Genomic DNA, 23,139 nt, shown 5'->3' with positions numbered 1-23,139 from the left:
GTAATATCTTTCTATTATGTGATTGTGATATATTTTCGTCCTATACATTGTGAAATATTCGAAGAATTATATTGTATTTATGTTTGTTTATCAAATGATACAAAAAGTTTTGTTATAATTATGTTGAAGTTTTGTATAAACTATGTTATGTAGGAAAAAGAATTGGAGCTTTGAGAAATAAAATCAATGAATACAAAAAATCAAACAATTGATCAATCGATTAAGAAATCATCCAAAAAAACTTTTTTGCGATTTGTTTAAAATGTGAAAATATAATTTTGTTTATGTGAATATTTTTCATCTGTAAATGTGTAACTTATTCATTTATAACCTTGTATGGGAATGTTATAGATCACTTGCAATTGATTTTGACTTATGTGAAGATTATTTTGTAATTTTGTATACAATGTTATAAATTATGTACAATTTTCTTTATGAGAGAAGAGAATAAGGGCCTATGAAAAAAATGAAAAAAAAAACGGTCATTCATTTATTCAACCAATCAATCAATTAATTAATCAATCAATCAATCAAGGAATCAATCAGTTACTAAAAAAAAAAAACTAACAACCAACCAACCAATCAATCGAATTATTCTACACATAAAACAAACAAACAAACAATCAATAACAGAATCAACCAATCAAACGATCTTTCAATCGACCAATCAGTCAGTCAGTCAAATCAACCAACCAAACGATCTTTCAATCGACCAATCAATCAGTCAGTCAAATCAACCAACCAAACGATTTTTCAATCGACCAATCAATCAGTCAGGCAAATCAACCAACCAAACGATCTTTCAATCGACCAATCAATCAGTCAGTCAAATCAACCAACCAAACGATCTTTCAATCGAGCAATCAGTCAGTCAGTCAAATCAACAACCAATCCAACCACCCAATTATCAATGACACGAAAAAAATCAATCAAGCTACTTACCAATCAATCAAATCAATCAGTCAATCAATCAATCAATCAATCAACAAAAATTAAGGTTTAAAGAAAATAAAACAGACATTTATCCAATTTTTTTCGAGGCCTTTTTAGTCGCACTTCACATGTTTACAAATTCGTTGTATCATGGTATTGTAGTTCCAGCTCCTTGTTAGTATCTTTAACATAATTGCGAAAAAAATTATAACATTTATCAATTCGACTTTGTATCCGATGTTATATGCATTAATACCCACGTCTTTTAGTATAATGAATATACCCTCTTCAAAAGAATTAAAGTAGTGTTTATTCAATTATTCATTTACAACATAAATTGGGTTGATGAGCCCTTTTGACAAAAGTTGGTTTTCAAAGAGGTCCACTAAATTAGCTGGCGAAGAGCGGGTAGTCGCATAGGGCTACCGTCAAAATGAAGCCAGAAATAAACTTACATCAATTATAGAGTCAACAGTAAATACTTTGATTTTTACGAAGCAATACAATAATTCTCATCAGTATATTATTAATTGAAAAAAGAAGCAGGAATGTAAAGCATACCAAAATGCGTTATAAACTCCAAAGGGTATCTGGTAAAGCGCATATAATAAACCCTTGCAGGTAAAAAGCGCTGCACAATTTGTTCCGTAATGTATTTATTAGGACCGCTTTAACAATGCTAATGCGTATAGCATATTAAATAATTATAAATATTAAATACAAATTCAGCGTCTATGAGGTGTAATGTTACTTTAAAACAGTAGTTTAAGTAACAAATTGTAGACATCTTGCTGGCTATTCCCCCTTCTTTCCGTCTGACCGTCTGTCCGTCGCTACAGCTACAAGTTGGTCTCGATAAACGACATAGCTGGATCTCCGGACCGGTGCATGTAGAAGGTTTAGCCAGCGGGTCTACTCCTCGCCTCCACCGCCGTCATTACGGCTAGGTCCAGAACCACTCGTCCGAGAGGAGGGCTTGTTTGGTGACATATTGTATCTGTCAAACGAAAGGAGGGAAAGTTGTCGTGATATTTTTGTTTATATTACACAGAGATTAGTTAGTAATCATGTGGTACCCAGGGGGCAAGACAGGTTCTTGAGACATGGAATGTTGTAAAAGGTTGTTGGGTATCAACCTGTTCAGAGGAACTCCCTTAGCAATTTCTAGATGGACAACCTTGACAATTTTTTGCCGTAAAAAAATGGCCGCCATGTATAACTACTGTTGTACAATTCTGGGGATAACTTTTTAACAGCACCTCATTTTATCATGTGTAAGATGTCATATGAAAGACAATTAAATTTCCTACAAGATGATACCTCATTCAATAAGTTTCGGGATGATTTGCATACCAATTTTGAGCCAAAAATGTGATTTTTTACCATTTTTTTCAAAAATATGAATTGCGCCAAAATACACATTTCTCCATATTTCTTTGATCATTATGCTAACTGACTCAAAAATATGCTTAAAAACTGTTCAGTACCCTGGTTGATATCATGTCCAAATTTCAAGTCTATTACTTTTCTAACTAAAAAGTTATAGCGCTCTAAAGTTGACACTTTGTTATGAGCCAAAATGGCAAATTTGGTTGCTAAGGGCTATCTTCTCCTTAGCAACGGAAACATAGTGGCTTGAAAAGTAGAATATATTACGAGAAATTGCTATCACCAAGCAGATGACTACTTTGATAGGAAGTTTGATGTCAAATGATTCAGTTTCATCATATTTTAATGATAAATATCGCTTAGTTACTGTTGCTATGGTAATAATATGCCTAGCAACCGATATATAATGGGTTTTCAGAGTCAAATTAGGATATGGGTCAAATATTACGTAAAATCAGACCTGTTCCAAGTGACAGACATAATTTGCCATCTTAAACATGTTCATAGTGCATGGTGTAGTTCAGAACTTTCACCCTTCCCCCTCCCTCCCCTGAAATGCCCCCCCCCCCCCATCAAAAGTAATTTTGGGGTGGGGCAGTATGTTGTTAAGGACATGATGGGAGTTCAGAAATAACGCAGGCTATCTGTCAAGTAAAAATGAGTTCTGGCTCCAGGTGATAGTCATGAATTTTAGTCTGAATCATGAAGACAATGGATGGAGGGGTTCAGAATGTGCACCCTCTCCCCCTTCTGTGACCCTCCCTCTCTTCTAAATCAAAATTAGAGCAATTTGTCCAAAGCTGTATGCATAAAGTACATTGCAATCGAAAAATTGGTCCAGTTTTTTTTTTCTCCAAGAAATCTCCACAATGCATTTAAAATCTAATGGTTAAAATTGCATGGGAAGTTTGTCAATGTCTTCAAATTATTTAAATATTTAAAAGGGATTATTAAAATGCCAATGCCCAACTCTTTTTGTGTGTCTCGGAGTCCCTCCACTCTCCTTATAGACTTTGGCCCAAATTAGATTTTACAAATATTGCCTTCTGCAAGAAACCAATATACGTCATAAGTGAAAATACATGAGTCCAGTAAATTATCATCATTCAGAGTTATGATTTATCCAGTTTGATCAAAAGCCTTCCAACCAATCACAAACCAATATATTTCTATCTGTTTGGTACGCAGTGGCATCTCTATAAGGGTAGGGGCACGATCATTTAAAGAGAGCACAAAAAGGAGGGACACAAAACGTAAAAGAGTGAAAAAGAAAAGGGGAGAAAAGAAGAAAAGAAGACAACTTTTGATCCTATTGAATAAATGCACCTCAAGATGCGAGGCTAAATGCATTAGTAATATAATTTTGTTAAAGCTAGGTCGCGGCTCGCATTAGTAGGTTGCACGGGATCTCCTAATTTTGCACACAAATATAGATATAGTTTATAATTAGCATTTTTTTAAATAGCTCCAAATTTGACACAGAAATGTAATTCCCCTTGCTTTGCCGCCTCTTAAAAGTTTCACCAGCTTCTTGTGAGATATTGCACCCTTAATAACTGAATTTTTACACTGTGATTCAATTTTCTCAAAAGAAAATCATCTTCCAACCTTTGAAGAAAACTTCAACTCTTGAACAAATCTTATCTTTGGGATACCTTGCTATATTCCTTGACCGATGTGTTCGTTAATTTTGTTCACCATTTAAGCAGAAATGAATAGAAAAACACTTTTCTATGATTAAAATACAAAACTATACATAGACCTACAACTCGATCGCTTCCTAATCTGGTCGCCTCACTCACTTGCTTGTGCAGTTACGTAGATAAGTTTGGGCAATTATGGGGGGGGGGGGGGCGCAGTTACATCTAGGCGCCACTATTCATACAGAGTTGTGAATTGATTTCAAGATATTCACGATAACGTTGGTTTGGACAAGGAGTACGAGGCTCTTTAGTTGGATATATCACAACTAAGACGGGGCCCAGAATTCAAAAGATAGATGTGATATAAGCGCAATACCTAATTGGGAGATACTAGACGGTTTGGGTTTAGAATTTGTACCCTACCCCTCTTTTTCTTCTTTAAAATGAAAGACATCAATTGCAGATACTAGATGATAGCATCCTCTGCTGCTACCTGGTCTGCAATTTCTCTTCCATGGTTCCACCTTCACTTTATTGTGGTATCGGGCCATTTAGAAGCTTGTCGTAGGCAGTTGTGAGGGAGATCCCAGATGAAATTTTCTCATTAATAATAATAATAATAATAATAATATCGAATATTTAGGAGCGCTAAAAACAATAAGTACCATAGCGCTTACAAATACAAATATATGAAAAGAGGACAAAAAAGTACAGTACAGGAAGTATATCACATAGATCATTGGGGGAAAAGGTGAGTTTTGATTTCCCTCTTCGATTTGTCACAATGTGTTTGCACAAATCTTTGGTTCTTGTAAGAGTGTGTGGAGTATGATATTATCTCCTCCATAAGGCACTCCAGCTACTTCAAGGCATCATTGGTGCTGTGGATGCAATCGGTGCATATTCACATACAAATCTTGAACCACGTCTCTGATCTAGTACTGAAATACTCTGGAACTCCTGTTTAATAGTATAGTCGTCCGGTATTAATCTGTCATATCTACCCCAAGTTCTTTAACAATTTTCCTGGTACCTGTCATGAAGTGATTCAACTAGCAGTCATAGCAGGTCAAAACTGAGAGGAGCTTCCAGCTCATCCAAAAGATCATAAAGGTTCAATTTCAACAAATCAAAAGGAATACTCAATTAGGAATTTGAGTTATTCATAAAGGATTTATATGTTATGTTTTATCATTACATACCAAATTATAACCTCACCAAATTAATCGAAACTAAATGACATCTCTGCTAAGCCTCCTCGCTATTTCCTCGTTTGATTTTTAAAAACTTGATTTTGTATGCATAACTTGAACATTGGCCCCTTTCCCTTTATAAGCCCCTGATTATTAAAAATCTCTTAAATCGTTTAGACCCTGTCTGTCATATGCATCCAAATCTCATGTTATTTCACTACTGACTTTAACTGGTTTCTTGTCCCTCAACAAATTAATCAATCACTCAATCGTGACAAAGAAAGATAAATACTTATAGAAATCGACTTTTGTCAAACTTTAGAGTAGAGGGAAATGAAGCAAGAAGGATATGGTGTTGGCATAATTATGCTTGCCCTTAACAATTCAGGCATAATTGATTAACACTGTTTTTTCAAAATTATATTGTGCTTGGCACTAATATCTAGTTTATCTACATATTATTTTCAACTACGGGAGCTTGGATGGGCATGTCACACGGAAGGGGTGAGGTGCAAGTTATGACCCCATTACCAAGTGTGTACATTTAAATGTTTCACAGTGTAAATTCTGTCTATTATTTTAATATAAGTCTCATTTATTCTGTCTCGATAATCGGTTTCTGTCACAAAACTGTAGATTAGATCTTGATTTATGACTTATTTGTCTGGATTTATTTCAGGATTCAAAGGGGAAGAGCGGGTAATGTCAAACTTTTCCCTGTATCATTTGATTCTTCATCTATTTTTAAAATTAAGTGTACTTTTGAAATAAATGATGCTCTTATTAATTTTGAGAGTATGTATACGTCTCGGAGTCATGGGGGGAGGGGAATTGGCATGTCACAGAAACGGTAGTGGCATTTGAATTGCAGGTTCTAATGACTTTCATCAATGTCTTTCAATCTAGCAAAACAAATATAACAGACGTACAAGTTTTGAACCAAACCGTCCAGTATCGCCGAAATCGCCGTAGGGTGAAAGTTGTGAACTACACCATGCACTATGAACATGTTCAAGATGGCAAGTTATGTCTGTCACTTGGAACAGGTCTGATTTTACTTGACCCATTATTTGACCCATATCCTAATTTGACTCTGAAAACACGTTATATATCGGTTGCTAGGCATATTATTACCCTAGCAACGGTAACTAAGCGATATTTATCATTAAAATATGATAAAAATGCATCATTTGACATCATACTTCCTATCAAAGTAGTCATCTGCTTGGGGATAGCAATTTCTTGTGATATATTCTATTTTTCAAGCCACTATGTTACTGTTGCTAAGGAGAAGATAGCCCTTAGCAACCAAATTTGCCATTTTGGCTCTTAACAAGGTGTCAACTTTAGAGCGCTATAACTTTTTAGTTAGAAAAGTAATAGACTTGGAATTTGGATATGATATCAACCAGGGTACTGAACAGTTTTTAAGCAAGTTTCAAGTCAGTCAGCATCACAATCAAATAAATATGGAGAAATATGTATTTTGGCGCAATTCATATTTTTGAAAAAATGGTAAAAAATCACATTTTTGGCTCAAAATTGGTATGCAAATCATCCCGAAACTTATTGAATGAGGTATCATCTTGTAGAAAATTTAATTGTCTTTCATATGATATCTTACACATGATAAAATGAGGTGCTGTTAAAAAGTAATCCCCAGAGTTGTACAACAGTAGTTATACATGGCGGCCATTTTTCAAAATGGCGGCCATTTTTTTACGGCAAAAAATTGTCAAGGTTGTCCACCTAGAAATTGTGAAGGGAGGTCCCCTGAACACGTTTATACCAAAAGACCTTTTACAACATCCCATGTCTCAAAACCCCCCAAATCGGGGTTTTGCCCCCTAGGTATGGTGCGTATACAAGAATACGTTTGAGATCAAACAATCAAAAAGTGACATTTATCAATTCAAAAATCATTTATTTTTTATGCGGACAGAATAATTTCACTTATCTTCGGGATTCAATTCGCAGTAAGTCTTGCGATTTTTTCAGAATAATCGCGATACTTTGTGTGAATGGTATTGAGAATCAAATATCGATTTATCTAATCCCAGGATTCCAAGCGCGCATATATCGTCGAGATTCACGCATGCGCAGCCTTCAGACGTTCTTGCCGTCGAGCGAGTATTCTCCCTGTGTGTGAATGGTCCCCCCCCCAAAAAAAAAAAAAAAAAAACAACAACAACCAATCTTTGCATCGCGATCCAATTCGCACTAAATCGACATGTGTTAACGGTCGCAGACAAGAAATAGACCTTTGCATCTCGATCCAAATCGCACTAAGTGTTATGTGTGAACGGGCCTAATACGTATATAATATTCTCAATAATGCTCAGAATAGAAAATAGTGATGGATGCGAATCATGCTTGTTGCAGAGAGTACATGGTGTCCAAGGGTTCCCACAATAAGACTCGTTTCTCCCTGCATTTATCTTTTTATTCATATGTATTTTAATGTATATATAAATATATTAAACCCCCTTCCGCCAGTTTTCTCAGTCAGAAATTGTCCGGCATTGTTTTGTAATTACCTAATCCTGTATCCGCCCCCGTATTACATTATGAGCAAGAAAATGTACTCTTACCTGTGCAGACAATCTGCTTCAGATGATGCCGAATGAAATCTATCAAGACTTCTGTTTTTCAAAATGAATTTGTTGGCTGAGAGCATTGTGAGAGATGGTTCCTTGAAAATGCGTGACTAAGCGACAGGCAGGAACGATCATGTAAGTTTACGAGATAATGGCGTCCAAGACGCAGTCGCGTATTCTTATAGGCATCCAATTAATGGTGACACACCCACTTTTGGGGAATCCCAGCTTTACTTGGCCAATCAGAGACCCCGTCGGTCGTGTGATCGACCAATTAAAAACGAGTGCATAATCACCTCTCTGGGCAAAATAGCTTCGTCATCGCTATCTGCTCTAATTGTGACCTGGGAATGAACTTGTAACAATGAAAAATTTCCCCACATTTCGCTGTTGATTTCATAATGTTCGTAGATGAGGGAATTTACCAGCAATGACCAGACATGTTATTGAATCCACTGTGGCTGGGATTGACTCGATATATTCAGAAATTCTTCAAACTTCACTGTAGACTTTATTATGCTGGTAGATTGGGAAATGTTATATTTCAAAGGGGGAATGTAGTTTTGAATTGTTGTCGGTACTTTCTTAGCTTGCCTTACATTGTGTAGGATAATATTCCATATCTCATGAGGCAGCATGCTCAAAGCCCGTTTACTAGAAGACCTTGCTTTGACCACATTAACATACATATCTATACCTCTCTTAAGCATGTTGAATAAATCTAGTCATCTGATTGGTCAAATTGGAGTCGTGATTTTAACCATGCCTGTAAACAAACGAACAAATTTCTTTGTACGAGCGCGGATGCAAACAAAAGTGCAGTTTGGGTGCGATTGCCGAATGATCGTAACATTCAGGCAACTTTCCAGCGAAGATTTACAGACATTGTCTCAGATTTTCTGTCATTTTCCATTCTTTACTCAAGAAAAGGATAAGGTAAAAATTCTTTGTAGATTTGTTTGTGAATTGAGTATATAAAAGATGTATGGATTGCTTTAATATTCGAAGCAAAGCTGTTTCTATACTCGCTCTCGGGGACGCCCCAACGTGCCGAGGGGTCAAATCAGGATGTTACGTCCCCTTGAGCCTATTATAAACAGCGATGCCTCCTATAGCAGTCAATATATATATAGTGGTGACTTCAAATTTCTAACCGTTTTACATTTTGTAAATCGCTGTTGCAGATAAGATGGAGCCACATCATGAGAACATTGGAAAGCTATTAGTAAGATCTGAAACTTAGATACACCTGTTTCAGTACGCTTTCCACTGTTTATCGTCAGAATTTCTCATCATTATGGTGCAGATTGGGCCTTAAACAAACAGTTGAAAAACCCAAATACATTGTAATAATAGGCCATATTGTATATTTGTTTAAATAGTCAGTTGAGTAGAGATCAAGTACACGATTTTGTTTAAATCTTACATGAAAGAAAACACATCGTCTTTCTCGATAAATGCACTACATCGACAAGGATTGCGTATTGATCAACGGTACATTAAGTACGTTTGAATTGAAATTAATGCCTTGAATTTAAAGAAGACCCGAAGCACAAAAGTACTCAGATTAATTTGTCCGTGATTTACAGCAAATAAAATACCATATCAATGAATTAAAACTATAAGAAGAATGTACCATAGAGTATAACAGGTATTTGAACTAATTAAATTACAAGGCACGCCAGACGTGCGTTGAGCGCGCTAGACCAGCGCCAGACATACGCGGAGCACACGCCCTGTATACGCACAGCGCGCTAGCTACACGCTGTGCATTTTTTGTCAGCTCTCTAGCTTTTCCAAAATCATGACAAAAGTTAGGCACACGGCCTTTTCCGATTCCCAATGCGCTGGCCGTGCGTCGTAGAACGCGGTGCATGCGTGGACCATTCGTCCAGCGCGCTAGCAACACGCTGTGTATTCGTGGAAGTTGTTATCATGTGCGCTCTGGGTACGGTCTGTATGCGCACTGTATGCGCCCTGTATGCGCTCAGCGCGCTAGCAACACGCTATGCATTTGGTGTCAGCTCGCTGTAGCTACGACAAAAGTTGGGCGCACGACAACGCACTGGCCAAAATTGCAAATTGCCAATGCGCTGGCCGTGCGTTCCCCATGCGTCCCCTCTGTGTGACCGGGCCTTAAAGGTAATACAAAGTTTTGGGAACTTTTGAAAATTGGGTGGATAGTGATTCTTTAAAATTTTGATATATTTGGATGCCCCTGTGGATGTATTATAAGCACAAGAAAATTTAGCCCCTAAAACACTTTTGCTTTCGAGAAAAATTGAATATAAAGATTTACCGGTGCTCCCGGTAAATTTTGATAAATTTCAAATAGCGCCTACGGCCGTACAATATGGTAGCTGCGACCATGAAAATCTTAGAAAATGTAGTTGTGATATATCATTTCCAAACGGAATAGCTAATCGGTCGATTCCAGTCAAAAACGTTGTTTTATAGCATAATTAATATCTTGACCTTGAGAGGGAGCCATACAACATGAAGAGTTTATTATTTACAATTTCATAACTTTAAACTCGATTTCAACCGCGACAACGATCACTGAATATTGTAGGGTCGCATATGCTTCCAATGTGTTCATTTGAACCAAATTCATGACCCCATACCAAAACTTTGTATTACCTTTAACATAAGCAGATGCATCGACTCTGCCTTGCATATACGGTGGGAAAACCCACAAACAATCAAACATACAAATGCCTGTGATAAATATAGAATATAGCGTGTGACTGCACAGTCTGCACTTGCCGTTGAAGTGCGTTTGTTATGTATTTTAACAGATCATGGAAAACCCCACTTGGCACTTATGATTACAAAAAAAAATATATGATAATCGTTTGATAACCAAGGTCATACCACTTACGCAGTAAACCAAATGCCCCCCCCCCCTCCCCCGAAGCCTCAACCCAACTTAATTCCACCGTAATAATGTAGCCCTGGATACTACTACTACTACTTCTACTACTACTACTGCTACTACTACTACTACTACTACTACTACTAATACTACTACTACTACTACTACTACTACTACTACTATTACTACTACTACTACTACTACTTCTACTACTACAATTACCACTACTATTACTACTACTACTACTACTACTACTACTACTACTAATACTACTACTACTACTACTACTACTACTACCACTACTACTACTACTTCTACTACTACTTCTACTACTACTACTTCTACTAATAATAATAATAATAATCAAACGGTGCTTATAGACACGAATAGACTGATGTTTCCTAAAGATGAAGGAGAATAGGAAGAAAAAAGGACTGCAGAAGGGTAAGGTTGAACAGAGAGAAGAGAGAGAAATAAAGAGAGAGAGAGAGAGGGAGAGAGAAAGAGAGAGAGAAAAAGAGAAAGAGAGAGAGAGAGAGAGAGAGAGATTGTGCTCGAACATCGAACCCAATTGATTGAGATTAAACAAGAACGAAGAACGGAAATGAAAACAACAATACAGTTATTTATGCGGAATTCCCCGGTGAAAAGTTTATTGAACCCTGGGGGAGAAATCGCATTTGAGAAAAATCTTAAATTATACTTTGATTGTACATTTATTTCTTTCCTATAACAGTTTATAATCAAAATAAAGGAAGGTAAAAAGTAACATACATGTAATCTCACCCAATCCATTATTATTATATATTTTTTTAATTATATTTTATTTTCTTCCTCATAAATTCACATTACAAGAAATTAGCACAATACGTAATACAAGACACTACTCATAAATTACATCAACTAATGAACAATGAACATAGAAAAATCTCAAATTATACATGATTGTACATTTTTTCTTTAATATTACAGTTTATAATCGTAGTAACAATGAAGAAAGGTATGAAAATACAATTAGTCCCACCCACTCACACACTCGCACACACTCATACTAAACAAACTCATGACACCCCCACCCCCCCCCTTCTAGCACACCCACACCACACCCCTTCCACACCAACACACACACACACTGCAACCTGTTCCGGTTTGTCCACCTGTACAAGAGAGAGAAGAAGAAAAACATCCATTAAAGTAAAAATGCATCGATTTGTTCCCATTTCTGTAAAGGCCCGGTTCCACTGCACTTACGGATGCAAAGAGGATGTAAAACGTAAAAAAATCTTGCCATCCGTTGGAAAACGCTATGCATCCGTTGTGTACTCATTGCATACGTGTTTCATACGCTCTATCCATCGAGCATCCGTCCACTGTGATTTCATCCGCGCAAAAAGTTTTGAGCTGCACAAAACTTTTAGAACGGATGAACTTCCGCCGTATACGATGTAAATCCGCGACAAATACGAGCAACAAACGTTCTATGTCCGTTATTATCCGTTAAACGTCCGCTGTATCCTCTCTGCATCCCCTGGGCATCCTCGCAACTCACATCCGCTGCAGCTGAAAACGGAAAGAGGGAGGAAAGATAAGGTACATGGAACGTCTATACATCGTTAGTAGCACGGAAATAGAAAGGATGTAAGCGTATGCATCTCGTATATAAAGTATTCAAAGCTGTCATCCACTTCCATCCCCTTTCATCCGCAAGGCTTCCGATGAACATCCGTTTAACATCCCCGCTACATACTACCCACGTTCGTTATTTTCCGTTCTGTTTTCGCCAATTTTGTCCATTTCTGGAGCGGATGAAAACGGATGGAGCCACCCCCGAAATTTTGCTCGTCCGCTGTGTCCTTTATGCATACGTTTTGTGTCCATCGGCCAGTGGGACCGGGCCGTAAGCGCATCGTCTTGGTTTCGAACCCGGATCGCCGGATTACGAGACCACTGCTCTACCAACTGAGCTATCGCGCCTCCATCAATTATCAATTTTATTTCAAATTTTCAGTGTCCACTTCCATAAAATCATTTTGAATCCATTCTTCTCTGATTGTTGAAAAGATCTTTTGAATTCCAAGCAAGCTTTCGTTTGCAAAACCCGAATTATAAAAATGTTAAAGAATGGTTTTAAATGACCTCTGGCGATTATATCTGATGCTTGAAGTATACCTTTCTGAAATGATTCGACATCCAAAAATGTTTGATTGCTGAGACATATATACTTATTATTTAATATAACCGGATTATTCTTCTTTTCTCCAAAATATCTTCACTTATCTAATTCTTGCCATGCTTTCAACATGTCTTTATATCAGATCCATCGTATTGATATCAGACTTTCCGACCTGAATACTTTTCTTCATAGAGCAACCGTCTGATCCACATTATTCTCTGAGTCTTGAAAAATATCTTGACATTTGTTACTCTGTAATCTTGATATAATATTTCCCGTTTTATTCTGTCTCTCCCTCCCCAAATATATATATTTTTTAATCGATTTCTTTAAAAATGCTCGGTGGGACTGTCATAACAAACGAAATATAATTAAGTCTTGAAAATACATATATTTTCAACAATTAAATTTTGCCAAACATCGTTAAATCTCCTTGTTTCCACTAACCGATTAGTCTTTTGATTTTGCTCAAAATGTTTGCATAGTTCAAATCATTTTTTTATTTTGGAATAACGTGCGAAATATTAGTACCCCTAGGATTTGTATATGTTGTACCCAATGTCTGAGCAGAGGTTAACCCAGCCTATCAATTTCCTACCCCAACAACATAAAATTTGTCTTATCTATATTTATCTTCGATCCACTTAATTTGTCAACATTTTTGAAAAGCTTTCTCTACTCTATTAATGGAATCCATTTCTTTTAAAAACAATATAATATCATTTGCATACAAGACTTGTTGTATTTCTCTACTCCGAAATCCTACTCCTTCAATACTCCCATCTTTCCTAATATGACGAGCCAGTAATCGATAACTATTACAAATAAATATGGAGATAAAAGGCCATCTTGTCTTACTCTTCTATTAATTAACTTCAAAATATCCGGTTGAGTGTCCCGCGTTCATCAAGCAACTGCTAACATTATTGTAAAGGATTTAACCCAAGAATACAGAATTTCACCAAACCCAGAATGTTCTTAAGCTTTAAAGGTAAAGACCAGTATTGGAAACGCCCCAATTTCAGAAAATGAAATGGAAGCTCTCATTACCAATCATGTGAAAGAATATGTTTTGACTAATACATGATGATAAAAAAATTGCCGGGAAACCGCCTACTAATTCGTATATTTGGTAAATTTGTTTCTCTCATGGTCTGTGAGAGACATAGGGTAGTCCCATATACATCTGTCTGTGTATAGTGCTTGTAACTTTACGAAGAATGGGCCAAATTTCTTATCATTTTGATGATTCCAGAACCTTGCAGATGCTAGATGCTAGATGATCAACCTTTTCTGATCGATTCCACAACGTTTCTTTCACAATGCAATCGCATGACCATAACTGGTCTTTACCTTTAAGTTTATGGGAAATGCAGTCTAATACCTTTTCAAAGTCTACGGCAATTAAAAAAACATAATGGCTGAGATGATGATTGAAAGAAAGTATGATCAATTAACCGAAACGCTTCCCCAATATTCTGATGTTTAACATAGCTCACCTGATCGTGATGAATAATATCCCCCAATACCTCCTTAACCCCTGCAGCTAATACTTTTGACAATATTTTATAATCTACATTTAAGAGAGTAATTGGCCTATAGTTTTTTCATGTGCAAAGGGTCTTTGCCTTCTTTCTCAATTAGTGTAATTACCCCTGTCTCTGTGGTTTGGATAACATTTTTGTTTCAAAGCCTTCATTGAAAGCCTCCACTATTGTTTTCCTTAAGGTATAGAGATCCTATATAGGTTGGAGCCCCCTCTATTGCCCGTATGCGTTCAGTCAGTTTGTTTGTAACTCCTGGAACACAATGGCCCGCATTCACGAAGGAGGTTTGTTGACAAACCTAAGTTTATGTGCGTCATATGACGCGTTTCAAACCTAGGTTTGTACACACACCTATGTTTGAAACGCGTCGAAATACGTCATATGATATGACGCACATAAACCTAGGTTTGTCGACAAACCTCCTTTGTGAATTTAGGCCAATATGACTGCTACCTCCCCCTTTATTTGGGGGTCCGAAAATGTATTCCAACGACATTTACACCAGGCATTTTGTTTCCCTAATCTGTTATAAAATGAGCAAAAAATATTTTTTTGTTCTTCAAAATGCATGAATCAGGAGTATCTTTTCTTTTTTAAGGACATATAATAATATGACAACCATTATATATTTCAAGTACTGCTGCAATGAAAGCACTTTGGAGAAATAAAATAAAAACAGAAATTGAATATATTGTTTGTACACGACAAAAGAAAGAGTTGTCCATGAATACGTCACAATCCACTGACAAAATTGCCCATTTCGCATAGCTTTAGAATTCTCATATTTTAACCAACTAACCAACCAACCAATCAATTTACAATTTAATATATTAAACAAACAATCAATCAATAAAGAAATCAACCAACCAATCAACAAACCAACCGATCATTCATTCAATCAATCAATCGTTAAATGAATTACTAAGGAATCAAGCAGTTACTTTAACAAATACCAACCAATCTCGCGCGTACGCAGGGGGGGGGGGGGGGTTTGGGGGTTGAACCCACCCCTTTGGTATTTTTTATGTGTGTATTTTGGAGGAAACTTTAATTTATTATTTTTTAAAATTTTAATTATAAAAATAAATAAAAAGTAACAATTATGCCAATGGCTGACCTAAAAAAAAAGGTGACCTTACCCCCCCCCCCCAACGAAGAAAAATGTCAAATCTTCAAATTTCGAGACCAAAAAAAAAATAAAAAAATGTCCTCTTACCCCCCCCCCCCCCCCCCTTTGAATAAATCGTGCGTACGCAACTGCAACCAATCAATCGTTAATTCAATCTTTAAAACAATCAAATGACAAATTCAACCAACCAACAGATAATTTAGTCGATCAAACAGTAAGTCAGTCAATCATAACAACAACCAACGAACCACCCAAATTAATTAATGAAATGAAAACATTCAAATAAAATGATACACATAAAAATTATTGTTAACAACACGCAATCATAATTAATAAACCATGACATTATTTTTTTTGTTCGAGGCTTTTTAATTTAGAATATTAGACAATTATTGATACTCATTGACAGATGACATTCAAAACAAATTTACAGAGTAGAAATTGAAGTTATTTGATTCATTATTACGGGCAACTAGAACAGACAAACGAAATTACTGATTCAATCAACAATAATTTTGCCATTTTTGTTCATTCGAACCTTTTAAACGTTACAAATAGGTAGGCCCAATCGTGTGATTTTGCAAATGATAACAAATACTGCTTAAATTTGCGGTCATTTATTAGAATAAAATGAGAGCGACATGGTAATGATGAAAGTTATTTATTTAATAGCTGTACATTAAAGGACACGGTTTAATACCAGTTTAATTACCAATCAAACCAATCAAACATCAATGCTACGATTGCAAAGCAGTTGAAGACCTTTTCGTATAAATCTTACACGATTGCGAATATTGATTTTGCACATTAAAAGACATACTTTCATATATTGGAATTAAAGGTTCTTTATGTTACTATATTTCTCTTTGTGTCGACATTTCTAATGCTCCGTTTTGTGGACTTAAACAAAAAACAGACATAAAATTATTGAAATTATATTTCACGAAACAAAGGATATTAAGAAGATATTAAACTGTTCGGCAATGGGATAAACTTGGATTAAAATAATATTACGTAAATAATATATTTTCTTTTAATGACTATTTGCTAGCGATTCCTCCTTCGAATCTCTCTGTCGCTAGAATTAAGTTGGCCTCGATCAACTAGATCTCCAGACCGGTCTCGAATGTCCAGGTCTACTTTTTACTCCCTCCGACTCCTTTAGAGTAGTTGCCCTTGCTCCCCGCCGACTGCATGCTAGAGACCGTGCTTCCCTTCTGGACTCCTCCGCCATGAGACTTCGCACTTGAGGACATATGACCAGCTGCAGCAGTACCTGAACCGATTCCGCTAGGTGTGTAGCCCGTGCGGTTGGCTCCAGCGCTCACCTGGGATGGGGGCTGATTCGAAGACATATTGTATCTGTACAAGATGCAAAATTGTAGAAAACACGTCTAACGTTATTTTGTTGGAGAATAATGAAAGGAAGTACAAATGTTGTTGGCAAAGTGATGAAAACGGAATGGGGGGGGGGGGGGGGTATGCATAGCAAACATTTTAAAAAGAAGATTGAGTTCTATGAAATGTGAAGAAAAAAAAACATTAGTGGAAATTCTATTCTTCTTAATATGCTGCTGTGGAAGAGAATGATAGGAATAAAACATCACGGTACTAATAGAATATAGATAAAAGGAGGAAAAAGACTTTTTATTGTGGTACGAATTTCATCTATATATAAAAAAAATATATAAAAATGAGGATATATTCGAGCGAATCATGATGATACGCGGGTAACGAGATGCCCGAATATCGTCGTATTATCATATGAGAATATTCATGGACCTCAAATCGCTGCCTGATACTATCCCATAATTAAATCTGTTTTTATATTGTCATCTGCGTGTGGCAAAACAACATATAATATCTTTAATCAAGAAAAAGTGTTAAATTGAGAAATTTATGGTGTGTACATTTTGTTGAAATAGTAGTTTTGAAAAAAGTAGTTTTTATTACCCCATATTAGGCGGTGTCACACAGAAAAATCCCTTAAAAAATCCCTTGAAAAATCCTTTCAAGGGAGAATTTTCTTGCTTCGTTAGACGATTTTTCATGGGATAATTGATGACAGACAGCAATTAAGAGGATAACTAAAATCCGGATTTTTGGCCTCTGTGTGACACCGCCTATACTGAGTAAATCACATTTTTATTTTTCATTGCGCCGTACATAATATTACATTTTTAGTAATATGAAAAAGAGAATGGCATCCACCCTGATCTTTTTGATGAGTATTTTTTGAAGAATTTTATCATGGATGCCATGCATTGCCCCCAAATGCCATGGAATTGTTTCTAGAGTCTACTGTTTGGCAGGTCTACTAGGCCTATATTATATCGTGGATATTTGCTTTCAGAAGCCAATGAGATACATATTGAATGTAACGACTGTGGATCTCGCTATCATCTTCAATCTGCATGTTCCTTTTTTTTTAATTCGACAATAAATATTCCAGTGGCGGGTTAATAGGGGGATGGCGACTGTTGGCCCTTGCCCCGGTTTAAAAACCAAATAGTATACCTTAATACTTAACGTGACTCGGTAACATTGTTGAAAGTTGATGAAAAAAATGCGTAATTTTTGTATGAAATGTTACTAATTATATGCCTGTTACTGTACTAACCCTCTTACATGCAAAAACTCCTGGAAAAAAATATCAAACCACAAAGATATTTAAGGTTTTATTAGAAGGCGTCACTGTGCAACACCCTCTAATAGTAAATTCTCACAACCATTTATGAATTTCCCCAACGTTTTCCCATGAAAATGAGACAAAGACAGGCGTTAAAAATCTTTAACACTTAAATGTCTGGAATAGTATACAAAGCCAATTCATGGCTTTGTGAAGATTTATATTCACCTAAAATGTAATTAAATTGTAATAATATAGTTGGGAGAATTAAGGAATCGATCAGATAAATTTTTCCCAATTCGTATCATTAATAATGGTCTTTTTTTACTAAAACTTTCAGATTATCTTTATTTGTACTTCTAGAATTGAAGTAACTACCGTAGCACCATTTTCTCTCACCTGAATAATGTTACCAAGTCCCTTTAACCCCTCTATGCATATTTCATTTCCGAACCAAACCCTTTTTAAAATGTACTATTTTCATTCTTTTAGTTGCTTGTCTGTTTTTTTTCCCCACTGAGCAGGTGAAATATCACCGTATAAATATATCCACCCCCGTATAACATAATGAGTAAAAAAAATGTTCTCTTACCTGTGCAGACAATTTGCTTCAGATTATGTCAAATGAAATCTAGCAAGACTTCTGTTTTTCAAAGTGAAATAGAAATGCTGAATGCGCATGTAAAATGTTTCCTTGAGAAGTTCTGATCGATTCGATCATACGTCTAGGATAATACGTCTCTGTAAAAAGTAGTAAAGCCTACCGCTGTCACAAGTATCGCTAATGTCGTCCAAGGGATTATGTGGCGTACAAAACGTTGACACGTATTCTTATACTGCATCAAATCAATGGTGACACACCCACTATTTGGGAAAGCCCGCTTTACATGGCCAATCAGAGACCCCGTCGGTCGTATGATTGACCAATCAGAGATGAGGGCATAGTTATCTCCCAGAGCCCAATAGCTTGTTTCATCATCTGCTCTAATGGCTGGGAATGGACTTGTAACCATGAGAAATTTCCCCGTCCTTCGCTGTGGATTTCATCATGTTCGTGGATTTGGGAATTTACCATCAATGACCAGAGGACACCGTCTTATTGAATCCGATCTACTGTGACTCGGGTTGACTTGATATATCAAGAAATTCTGCAACCTTCACTGTATCACTTTATCATGCTCATACATTGGGAAATTTTAGATTTTAAAGGGAAAATGCGATTTTTTGTTTGTTTTGTTGATGATATACCTAAACAATGTTATTTAATAGCACCTGATTTGTTTCTCTAAATCAATATCTTTTGAGTTAAGCAGAATTAATATATTGAACACTTCACACGAAGCCTGAACTTGAGCCAATATAGAAAATTGTCTAACCCATCCATTATTATTAGGCCTGGAAGCTACAATACACAAAATTGTCATTAAAAGACAGCCTCCTCTTGGATTCCGTTTATGATCCAACGATCTTCGAAAAGGTATGCCTTCTGCTTAAAAATATTAGTTTATTTCCTTCATGTTTATACTCTCTTGTCCATTCTCTATGATTAATTCAGATTTTCATTATTATTATTATTATTATAAACATTACCATTTTAAAATGTATTCTTACTATTATCATTTTTTTAATTTTCTATTGTTCCTATTATTATTATCATTCTAATCATTCGTACTGTTAATTTTATTATTGTTATTATCATCATTATTATTATTATGATTATTATCATAATCATTATTATCATTTGTATTATTATTATTGTTATTGTTATTCTTTATCAATATCTCTGCTTCAATAAACACAGTTCTCGAAAGAAAAAAAATTATAGAAGAATAAAAACTAAAGCAGATTATTTATAGATGATGAGAAAAAATGAGCAAATTGAAAACTAGCAAAGAGCAATATTAATGTAAAAGCATAAAAACTGAAATTAACGAAAATTTAAAGGAAGATAGGAGAAATTAGAGAAGAAAAAAACCATCTGTGTTGCTGTGAAATGTGGTATTAGGATACAAGGCATACAGAAAAGCTGCGGGAAAATATGTTAGAGTACAAACATCGATTAATCACATGCATGAATGTGTTTTAAGAGCAGTATTGAATTGTTGTACTGTATTTAAGCTTGCCTTACATTATGTAGGATACTATTACATAGCTCAGGGGCAGCATGCTCATAACCCCGTTCACCCCAAGACTTTGTTTTAACCACATATCTTTCTGTATGCTTTAAATGAAAATAAAGCCTTAGATATAAAGAACATAAGGCGCACAAAGGTATTCAGATTGATTTGTCCGTCTTTTTCAGCAAATAAAATACCATTAATAAATCATATCAATAATAAGCCATGGCATGCCGGGTGGCAATTGTTTCGAAACAAATGAATTTCTTGCCATCATGATAACCAAGCGTTATCGCGTGATGATTAAAAGTTTTTTTAAACTTACAAAGCGTTCTCCCATTTTTTTCCATTTTATATTAATTAACAGACGAGACAAAGCGCTGAATACCAACAAATATATTTCTCTGATTCTTACAGGATAAAGCGCTCAAGCATTCTACAACCCTCGTTGTATGTAACCATGTCTAGCATACCCAGATGCATCGACCCTGTCTTGAATACGGTGGGAAAACCCACAGACAATCAAACATAAAGATGCCTATGATAAATATAGAATGATGTGGCAAATACTGCTTCTATTCATTGAGCAAGCAAAAGATAGCACATTTGTTTGAAGCGCAAAGGTTGTATTTAATATATTGTACCCTTTTTATTTTTAAATCAAAGATGTTATAAACATCTCATTTGCCACGTATGTACATGTATGTTGGCCCACAAAATAGTCACTAATTAGGTACGAAAGGATTTCCATTTATCGTGCAATACTATGACCTTGCCAAATCTCCAGTTTTGGACAGCTCCTTATCAACCGCTTTACTTCTACACCATTTATCATTACATTATGTAGGGATATTCATGTACAGAAGGCAATCCCAAGCTAAAATAGTTTACAAGTAGCATGTGGCTTTCCTTGCCGCTTAGGTGCGGTTTTTTATGTATTTGTACAGAACATGGAAAAACCCACTTATAATAAAAGGCAAATCAATAGTATAACTGTTTGATAACTAAAGTCATACCACTTACAAAATAAATAAAAAAACTCCGCCTATATAAAAATGGGTATACCTAGCCATAATGGGGTAGTATTAGTTGCAGTGCATAATTGAACTGATGCGGCACACATGGCTGCCTAGCTGGGTACGAAGACCCAGCAATTATGTTATAGTTTTAACATGTGGAATTCCCCAGTGTGAGCGATATCACGTGAGCCGTTCTTTAGAATGGTAGACAGCCTGAGAGAGAGAGAGAGAGAGAGAAACAAAGACAGAGAGGGGGCAGGAGAAATGAAGGAAATGGGAGGAGGGTGAGAGGGTGAAATAAAGGAGAAAAAGGATTAGAGAGAGAGAGAGAGAGAAAGAAAGAAGAGCGAGAGAGACGGGTGATTTATAGAAAAGGAGAGAGAGCAAACACAATATAATAAACTTATAAAGTCAGGATAATTTGCTCAATTATGACCTGTGATTTATTATCGAAGAATATAGACGGTATGAATGTAGATGAGTTTCAATTAGAACATTAACCACCGAAGATGAATCTCATAAGGATTTGAATGACAGATATAAATAATTCAACGATACAACATAATTATAAAAAATAAAACACAGTTTTGTAACGTTCATGTATACACAATATGATATTTTTAAAATGTTGACATTCAAACAAAATGTAACTAATAACACACTATCAAGAATTATTCATTAATACATCTGCAGAAGAAGAAGGGTTGTCACAATAAGCGTTTGCTTGATAGCGTGATAGCCCGGTGCTGAGTGGTTGATTAAAAGAATTTAAAATAAACGATGATGGTGATGATAATGGTGATGATGATAAGAATGAAAATGAAAATGTGTTGATGTTAATATGTCTGACACAGAAAAAATTATTGTATACAGGAGTTATAAAATAAAGTGATGGACTTTCATAGAAATTTGAGAGCAATATCGAATAATTTAATAGCACTGGGAAAAGATCAAACAATGTACTCTGACAGAAATGCTTTCTTCGTATTGAATTTAAAATAATTTAAAGTTTTACATGATTTTAATGAGCATGCATTCCGTAAAACAGGTCCATGATGTATTATTGATTAATGCAGGGTCAATAATTGAAGATTTATCAAATGAAAAGTTCAATTAATTCCGAGTAGGGTAAAATGGATAGTGTTATTTAATACAAAGAAATTCTTAAATGAATCAGGAAACAGGCTATTCATGAATTTAAACATAAAGCTCAAACTTTGTTGAGCTATATCAAAGATAGCCAATGTTTTAAATTCAAACAAAATGGGTTTTTATGGGCTAAATAAAGGGTGCCATGCAGCATACATGAGAAGCAATTCTTTTTTAACAATAAATAAGAAGGGTTGATTCTTGTATTTGCACTTGAAGCCCAAAACAAGACACAATATTTAATTGTAAGCTATTCTGATGAAAATCCATTTTTGATTTAAAGAAAAACCCAATAGAATAATTGTTTGATAACCAAGGTCATACCACTTTTACACATGAATTTAAACAAACTTCACCCTAATGTAAATGGGTATACCTGGCCATAATGGGGTAATATTAGTCGCTGTGCATTATTGAACTGACGTGGTACATGCATGTGGCTACCCCGAGTACGAAGACCCAGCAATTATGTTATAGTTTTAACATGTGGAATTCCCCAGTGTGAGCGATATCACGTAAGCCGTTCTTTAGAATGGTAGACAGCCTGAGAGAGAGAGAGAGAGAGAGAGAGAAACAAAGACAGAGAGGGGGCAGGAGAAATGAAGGAAATGGGAGGAGGGTGAGAGGGTGAAATAAAGGAGAAAAAGGATTAGAGAGAGAGAGAGAGAGAGAAAGAAAGAAAGAAAGAAGAGCGAGAAAGACGGGTGATTTATAGAAAAGGAGAGAGAGCAAACACAATATAATAA

General features: G+C 35.8%; 2 long non-coding RNA genes across 2 annotated transcripts; both read right to left on the bottom strand.

Moving 5' to 3' along the window:
• Positions 1 to 1,024: 1,024 nt before the first annotated feature.
• On the bottom strand, positions 1,025 to 7,910 carry LOC105437494. Its single transcript, XR_004064946.1, has 2 exons — positions 7,750 to 7,910; positions 1,025 to 1,930 (listed from the first exon to the last, which is right to left on the bottom strand). It is a non-coding gene; the product is annotated as an uncharacterized LOC105437494 (long non-coding RNA).
• Positions 7,911 to 15,827: 7,917 nt separating this feature from the next.
• Positions 15,828 to 18,898, bottom strand: LOC105437493. The gene is made up of 2 exons (XR_970624.2): positions 18,701 to 18,898; positions 15,828 to 16,841 (listed from the first exon to the last, which is right to left on the bottom strand). It is a non-coding gene; the product is annotated as an uncharacterized LOC105437493 (long non-coding RNA).
• Positions 18,899 to 23,139: the final 4,241 nt, after the last annotated feature.

This window comes from Strongylocentrotus purpuratus, unplaced genomic scaffold, assembly GCF_000002235.5.
Source record: "Strongylocentrotus purpuratus isolate Spur 01 unplaced genomic scaffold, Spur_5.0 spur5_scaffold_19, whole genome shotgun sequence".
In the NCBI taxonomy this organism is placed as follows: Eukaryota; Metazoa; Echinodermata; class Echinoidea; order Camarodonta; family Strongylocentrotidae; genus Strongylocentrotus; species Strongylocentrotus purpuratus.
The sequence above is the reverse complement of the archived record's forward strand: the minus strand, read 5'-3'. Positions and strand labels throughout refer to the sequence as shown.